The sequence below is a fragment of the Eschrichtius robustus genome, chromosome 3 (assembly GCF_028021215.1).
Source record: "Eschrichtius robustus isolate mEscRob2 chromosome 3, mEscRob2.pri, whole genome shotgun sequence".
Classification (NCBI taxonomy): Eukaryota; Metazoa; Chordata; class Mammalia; order Artiodactyla; family Eschrichtiidae; genus Eschrichtius; species Eschrichtius robustus.
The window spans coordinates 14,905,078-14,912,884 of NC_090826.1; the positions used below are offsets into that span (position 1 = coordinate 14,905,078).

A 7,807-nucleotide genomic window follows, 5' to 3' on the forward strand; every position below is an offset into this window, starting at 1 on the left:
CAGGGGGAGCGTGACGCGGCGTGGGGACGAGAACGAGGGGATGCGCCTGCGCAGGACGTAGTCCTTCGGGTGAGGGCGGGAGCGTTAAGCTTCGCGCTAGCGGGCTGGGAGTCGTTCCCGAAGGTGGGAGGTCTGTGGCTTTCGGGCACTCCGGAGAGGTGAGTTTGGGAATTGGTTTCAGTTGACTAGACCAAGGCAGCGAAGTAGACCTGCATCGGCGAATATAATGGCCCCGGCTCAAGAAAGCTAAGGACGAGAAGAGGCTGTGGAAGCATAATCACGCTCACCTGCTTCACTTCCCTGATGACCACCCCCCACTCCCAACAGTTAAAGTATAGCGCTTCAGTTTGCAAAACTCTTTCTCCTTCTCACACCACCTCTCGCTATTATTGTAATCACCAGTCCTTTCTTCGCGCTGAAATCCCTTTTATGTTTTGATTACCATCATTAGTAATGTTACCAGCTCGTGTTTGCATCGCTTTTTGCTATTTGCCAGGTAACGTTCCATTCCCCCCTTTTTCTACTAGCAAAGAAAGAATGTAAACTTTTCATCCGGTAATTTTCTTGTTTCTGGTTGTGGCCTTTTCTTTTCCGCCTAGAGAAGTTCCTTTAGCATTTTTTGTAAAGCTGGTTTGATGTGATGGTGCTGAATTCTTTTAGCTTTTGCTTGTCTGTAAAGCTTTTGATTTCTCCATCAAATCCGAATCAGTTCAGAATGATAAATATAGTTAACACTGCTGTATGTTATATATGAAAGTTCTTACGAGAATAAATCCTAAGAGTTCTCATCACAAGGAAAAACACATATTTTTTCTTTCATTTTGTATCTATATGAGACGATGGATGTCCACTAAACTTATTGTGATAATCCCTTTTTGATGATTTTAAGTCAAATCATTATGCTGTACACCTTACATTTACCCAGTGCTGTGGGTCTATATCTCAATAAGGCCTGGAGAAAATAAAATAAAATCCTGAAAAAAAGAAAAAAAATTCTGAATGAGGACCTTGCTGGGTAGAGTATGCTTAGTCATAGGTTTTTCTCCTTCATTACTTTTAAGTATTGTGCCACTCCCTTCTGGCCTGCAGAGTTTCTGCTGAAAAATCAGCTGATAGCCTTATGGGAGTTCCCTTATATGTTATTTGTTGCTTTTAATATTCTCTCTTTAATTTTTGCCATTTTGGTTACAGTGTGTCTTGGTGTGTTCCTCTGTGGCTTAATCCTGTATGGGACTCTCTGCACTTCCTGGACTTGGGTGACTGTTTCCTTTCCCAGGTTAGGGACCTTTTCAGCTATTATCTCTTCAAATATTTTCTCAGGCCCTTTCTCTCTCTCTTCTCCTCCTGGGACCCCTATAAGGCAAACATTAGCACACTTGGTGTTGTCCCAGAGGTCTCTTAAACTGTCGTCATTTGTTTTCAGTCTTTTTTCATTTTTCTCTTCAGCGGCAGTGATTTCCACTGCTCTGTCTTCCAGCTCACTGATCCGTTCTTCTGCCTCATTTAGTCTACTATTGACTCCTTCTAGCGTATTTTTCATTTCAGTTATTGTATTCTTCAATTCTGTTTGGTTGTTCTTTATATTTTCTAATTCTTTGTTAAAAACTTCTTTATAGGAACTTCCCTATAAAGAAGGAAGTGTCCCCTGCATTGGCAGGCGCAGTGGTTAAGAATCCACCTGCCAATGCAGGGGACATGGGTTCAAGCCCTGGTCCAGGAAGATCCCACATGCCGTGGAGCAACTAAGCCCGTGCGCCACAACTACTGAGCCTGTGCTCTAGAGCCTGTGAGCCACAACTACTGAGCCCGCGAGCCACAGCTACTGAAGCCCACGCACCTAGAGCCCATGCTCCACAACAAGAGAAGCCACCACAATGAGAAGCCCACTCACCGCAACGAAGAGTAGCCCCCACTCGACACAACTAGAGAAAGCCAGCATGCAGCAACGGAGACCCAACACAACCAAAAATAAATAAATAAATAAAATTGAAAATAATAATAATAAAACTTCTTTATACAATGGAATACTACTCAGCCATAAAAAAGAATGAAATAATGCCATTTGCAGCAACATGGATGGACTGAGAGATTATCATACTAAGTGAAGGAAGTCAAAAAGAAAGCCAAATACCATATGATATCACTTATATGTGGAATCTAAAATATTACATAAATGAACTTATCCACAAAGTAGAAACAGACTCACAGACATAGAGAACAGATCTGTGGTTGCCAAGGGGGAGGATGTATGGGAGAGGGATGGAATTAGCAGATGCAAACGATTATATATAGAATGGATGAACAACAAGGTCTGTATAGCACAGGGAACTATATTCAATATCCTGTAATAAAACATAATGGAAAAGAATTTTTTAAAAAAAACTTCTTAAAGGCACACATTCCTATAAGACTATCCTAAGAATTATCAATTTCCTGGACTTCTCTAACTTCAATTTAGGAAATATTAACTCTCCTAAACTCCAAATCCTAGCCTTGCCTTATTGTCTTGTTTTGCTGAGTGCTACTTATTTAATATTCTTTACAACAATGCTCTTACTATGTGGTATAATGATGTACTACTGTAATATCAACTTGAATGAAATGAAAAAAAAAAAAAACTGATTGCTTGCTCTGTGCATCCATCCTCCTCCCGAGTTCTTTGATCAAGTTTACAATCATTACTCTGAACTGAAAGAATGTGAACTTTTATCCACAGGATAATGTCTATATTTTTGCCGATAAAAAATGATCTGGGTTCCAGATCAAAGAGGGAAAAGCAGTTTGACTTAAGCAAAGGTATGCGTGCCTGGAGGGCCCTCTTGTGTGTGAGTTCTTGGTGGATGACTTCAAGCTCCAGGCCCTGTGGCACACAGTCCACCCAAATCAAAAAATGTTCACAAGAACTGTGGAGACGTTTTGAAAATCCTGAAAGCCCTGAAATTCTCCCCCATGGTTTGGAGGAGCGCCTTTTATTCCCGGTGTAATGCTGATAAATAAATTGGTACCTGGTGATCAATCTAGACTCTTCGTAAGAAAAGAGCTATGTTACATTAGAAATAAAATTCAGTCAAGTCAAGGCCAGTCTTGGAGGAAAACATGGCTTCAGTGATAACAGTAGGGATTTTCCTTTAGTGTCTTATATCAGGGGTTAATAAAACAGCAGTTTCCTTAAACAAAAAAGATGAAAGATGAAAGGGCAAAAAAAACTTTCCGTAACACAGTAACTATCCCCATATTACAAGATACAGAAAGAACCCTAAGGAGAAGGCTGGAGACCAAGCATTTTATAGTGGCTCTTGGGACATTTATTTTACCCAAAGGGCAAAATTGATCTGCAAAGGTTCTCTTGGAGAGGCTTCAGAAAATAATAAAAGATCAAATGACCCTGCTCTCCTTCATCCCCCTCCATCTGCTGCAGCTGTACGAAAGAGAGTAAAAAAGGCAAATGCAGACTATCACAGGGAGATTTGCACCTGTACCTAAACATTTTTTTGATATATTTTTAATATTTCTGGCTTATAGATTTGAAGAATGCATTCTAGGGTAATGACCTTCCATTATAAATACCACATTAATTTCACTATTGGAGGTTCTTGTGTTGCTACAAAGATTTGGAGTGGCATCCACATTCTAAATTTAGATAACAAAAGAAAGAAACAGGATAAATGGAGTAAAAAAGACTTCTAGATGAAACATAAGCTTCTAATACTTTGGCCCAGAAAATAAGATAGAAACTAAAACATAGTAATTTTTATAAATTATTACCTGAGGGACTTAAAATACTAGTTCTCTTCTAAGCCCAAGTGGCTGGGCAAGGAACTAAAATAAATTTTAAAACTGATAAAAGCAAGAAATGATATAGTCACGTTACAGGAAATACAATGAAAGAAAAAAATTAAGCAGCCGTAGCTGAACTGGATGGTTTAAAGATCAATGTGGTGGATAAAATAGATAAAGATTTACTATATAGCACAGGGAACTATATTCAGTATCTCATAAAACTATAATGGAAAAGAATCTGAAAAAAAAGTATATATATATGTATATATATACAGGTATAAAAATAACTGAATCACTTTGCTGTACATCTGAAACATTGTAAATTATACTTCAATTTAAAAAAAACAATGCATGCTGCTTTATGTACTCTATTGCAGAGCTACATTGAGAGATGGGAAGGGAAGATAAAGCAAATAGGTGGAAAATGTTAACATTTGGGGAATCCGAGTGAAGGGTATCAGAATTCTTAGGACTCTTGTAATCTTTCTCTAAGTCTGAAACTGTATCAAAACAAAAAGTTAAAATAAAAAAATTGTAAATACTTTGTGATTAGGAAAACATGGTTAGTATATCATGAGTATAATGACATATGGCAGGCACTTAACAGAAAGAAAGTAATGTACATAAAGTCTAGGAAGAGTGGAATCCAATGGTTATACTGTATGCGTTAGCACTATTGGGGCATGAGGAAGGGCTGTCCTGATCAGCGAAAGTGAATATTCTGGTCTCTCTTGCAGATATATATCTATGATAAAAACCATGCATAGGATATCACAACCCCTATTCTAAGTCCACAATAACCAAGTAAACTTATAATAGCACTTTGACTTATTTTCCAGGCTTTTTCATAGGAGAGAATATATATTTCAATTACCAGACATAAGTAGTCTATTCCTCTTTGCATTTACAGTCTTCACTGTCATCAATAAGCTGGCATTCTGGTCATCAGTCTTCTAGTCTAGGTTATCTTATCACAGCACGTGGGATGTACAATATCACCAAAACTATAAAGAAGTATGATGGGCTTATATGAGTGTGCCTTGGACATGTATTTTTGCTTTCTTAACTTTCATTCTTTCGGATTGCATGTTAGAGTCAACAGTATGCTTCAGGGAATTCCCTGGCGGTCCAGTGGTTAGGACTCCACGCTGCCACTGCAGGGGGCACAGGTTCAATCCCTGGTTGGGGAACTGAGATCCCACAAGCCGCACAGCGTGGCCAAAAAAAAAAAGTGTGCTTCAATATGAGTCTGTGGTTATTTTATAAAGACACCTTCCTAAATGGGCTCAGTCTCTCCCGGAATAGGCACATTCCCAGTATCAGAGATCAGAAATTTAGATAAGCCTCAGGACTGGTGGGAAAATGGCTTCTTGGTTGAAGGTCAGTCTCAACTGACATCACACCCAAACTCCTTAAAAAATGAGGAGGTGGGTGTACACATTCTTTATGTTATTATAAACCCTTACTGGAAGGATGGTCTAAATAATACAAGAGAGACTTACCTGAAAGAGTATTCAACTGATCTCATAAAAGTCCCTTGGGCTTCCCTGGTGGCACAGTGGTTGAGAATCTGCCTGCCAATGCAGGGGACACGGGTTCGAGCCCTGGTCTGGGAAGACCCCACATGCCGCGGAGCAACTAGGCCCGTGAGCCACAACTACTGAGCCTATGCGTCTGGAGCCTGTGCTCCGCAACAAGAGAGGCCGCGACAGTGAGAGGCCCGCGCACCGCGATGAAGAGTGGCCCCCGCTCGCCACAACTAGAGAGGGCCCTCGCACAGAAACGAAGACCCAACACACCCAAAAATAAATAAATAAATTAATTTTTTTTTAAAAAGTCCCTAATGGTGGGACTTCCCTGGTGGCGCAGTAGTTAAGAATCCGCCTGCCAATTCAGGGAACACGGGTTCGAGCCCTGATCCAGGAAGATCCCACATGCCGTGGAGCAACGAAGCCCATGCACCACAACTACTGAGCCTGCGCTCGAGAGCCCATGAGCCACAGCTGCTGAGCCCGTATGCCACAACTACTGAAGCCTGCGTGCCTGGAGCCCGTGCTCCGCAACAAGAGAAGCCACCACAATGAGAAGCCCACGCACCGCAACAAAGAGTATCCCCTGCTCACAGCAACTAGAGAAAGCCCATGCACAGCAACAAAGACCCAAAGCAGCCAAATAAATAAATAAATAAAATAAATTTATTGAAAAAAATAAATCCCTAATGGAATAATACTTAAGAATTTCAGAGAAAAGACAGTCTCTTCAGTAAGTGGTGCTGTGAAAACTGGACAGCTACAGGTAAACGAATGAAATTAGAACACTCCCTAACACCATACACAAAAATAAACTTAAAATGGATTAAAGACCTAAATATAAGGCTGGATACTATAAAACTCTTACAGGAAAACATAGGCAGAACGCTGTGACAGAAATCACAGCAAGATCTTTTTCAATCCACCTCCTAGAGTAATGAAAATTAAAACAAAATAAGCAAATGGGACCTAATCAAACTTAAAAGGTTTTGCGCAGCAAAGGAAAACAAACAAAATGAAAAGACAGCCCTCAGAATGGGAGAAAATATTTGCAAACAAAGCAACCGACAAGGGATTAATCTCCAAAATATACAAACAGCTCATGCAGCTCAATATCAAAAAAACAACCCAATCAAAAAATGGGCAGAACAGGGACTTCCCTGGTGGCGCAGTGGTTAAGAATCCACCTGCCAATGCAGGGGACACGGGTTCGAGCCCTGGCCCGGGAAGATCCCACATGCTGCCGAGCAACTAAGCCCGTGCGCCACAACTACTGAGCCTGTGCTCTAGAGCCCGCGAGCCACAACTACTGAACCCTGTGTGCCTAGAGCCCGTGCTCTGCAACAAAAGAAGCCACCACAATGAGAAGACCGCGCACCGCAACAAAGAGTAGCCCCCACTCGCCGCAACTAGAGAAAGCCTGCGCACAGCAACAAAGACCCAACACAGCCAAAAATAAATAAATAAATAAACTTATTTAAAAAAAAAATGGGCAGAACAGAATTCCCTGGTGGTTCAGTGGTTAGGACTCCATGCTTTCACTGCTAAGGTTGTGGGTTCAATCCCTAGTTGGGGAACTAAGATCCGGCAAGCCATGGGGCAAGCACAACCAAAAACAAACAAACAAACAAAAAACAATGGGCTTAAGATCTAAATAGACATTTCTCCAAAGAAGACGTATGGATGGCCAAAAAGCACATGAAAAGATGCTCAACATCACTAATTATTAGAGAAATGCAAATCAAAACTATAATGAGGTATCACCTCACACTGGTCAGAATGGCCATCATCAAAAAACTACAAACAATAAATGCTGGAGAGGGTGTGGAGAAAAGGGAACCCTCCTATACTGTTGCTGGGAATGTAAATTGGTACAGCCACTATGGAGAACAGTATGGCACTTCCTTAAAAACTAAAAATAGAGCTATCATATGATCCAGCAATCCCACTCCTGGGCATACATCCGGAGAAAACCATAATTCGAAAAGATACATGCACCCCAATGTTCATTGCAGCACTATTTACAATAGCCAGGACATGGAAGCAACCTAAATGTCCATCAACAGAGGAATGGATAAAGAAGATATGGTACATATATACAGAGGAATATTACTCAGCCATAAAAAAGAACAAAATAATGCCATTTGCAGCAACATAGATGGACCTAGAGATTGTCATACTGAGTGAAGTAAGTCAGACAGAGAAAGACAAATATCATATGATATCACTTATGTGTGGAATCTAAAAAAAAAAGGTACAAGTGAACTTATTTACAAAACAGAAATCGAGACACAGATGTAGAAAACAAACTTACAGTTACCAGGAAGTAAGGCGGGGGGCAGGGAGGGATAAACTGGGAGATTGGGATTGACATATATACACTAATATAAAATAGATTACTAATAAGGACCTACTGTATAACACAGGGAACTCTACTCAGTACTCTGTAATGGCCTATATGGGAAAAGAATCTAAAGAAGAGTGGATATATGTATATG

At 40.5% G+C, this 7,807-nt stretch overlaps 1 long non-coding RNA gene across 1 annotated transcript; it reads left to right on the top strand.

Annotated features, from left to right (window-relative positions):
- Positions 1 to 41: 41 nt before the first annotated feature.
- On the top strand, positions 42 to 2,511 carry LOC137760863 (uncharacterized). The gene is made up of 3 exons (XR_011073375.1): positions 42 to 158; positions 1,192 to 1,276; positions 1,617 to 2,511. It is a non-coding gene; the product is annotated as an uncharacterized lncRNA (long non-coding RNA).
- The last annotated feature ends 5,296 nt before the right edge of the window (positions 2,512 to 7,807 follow it).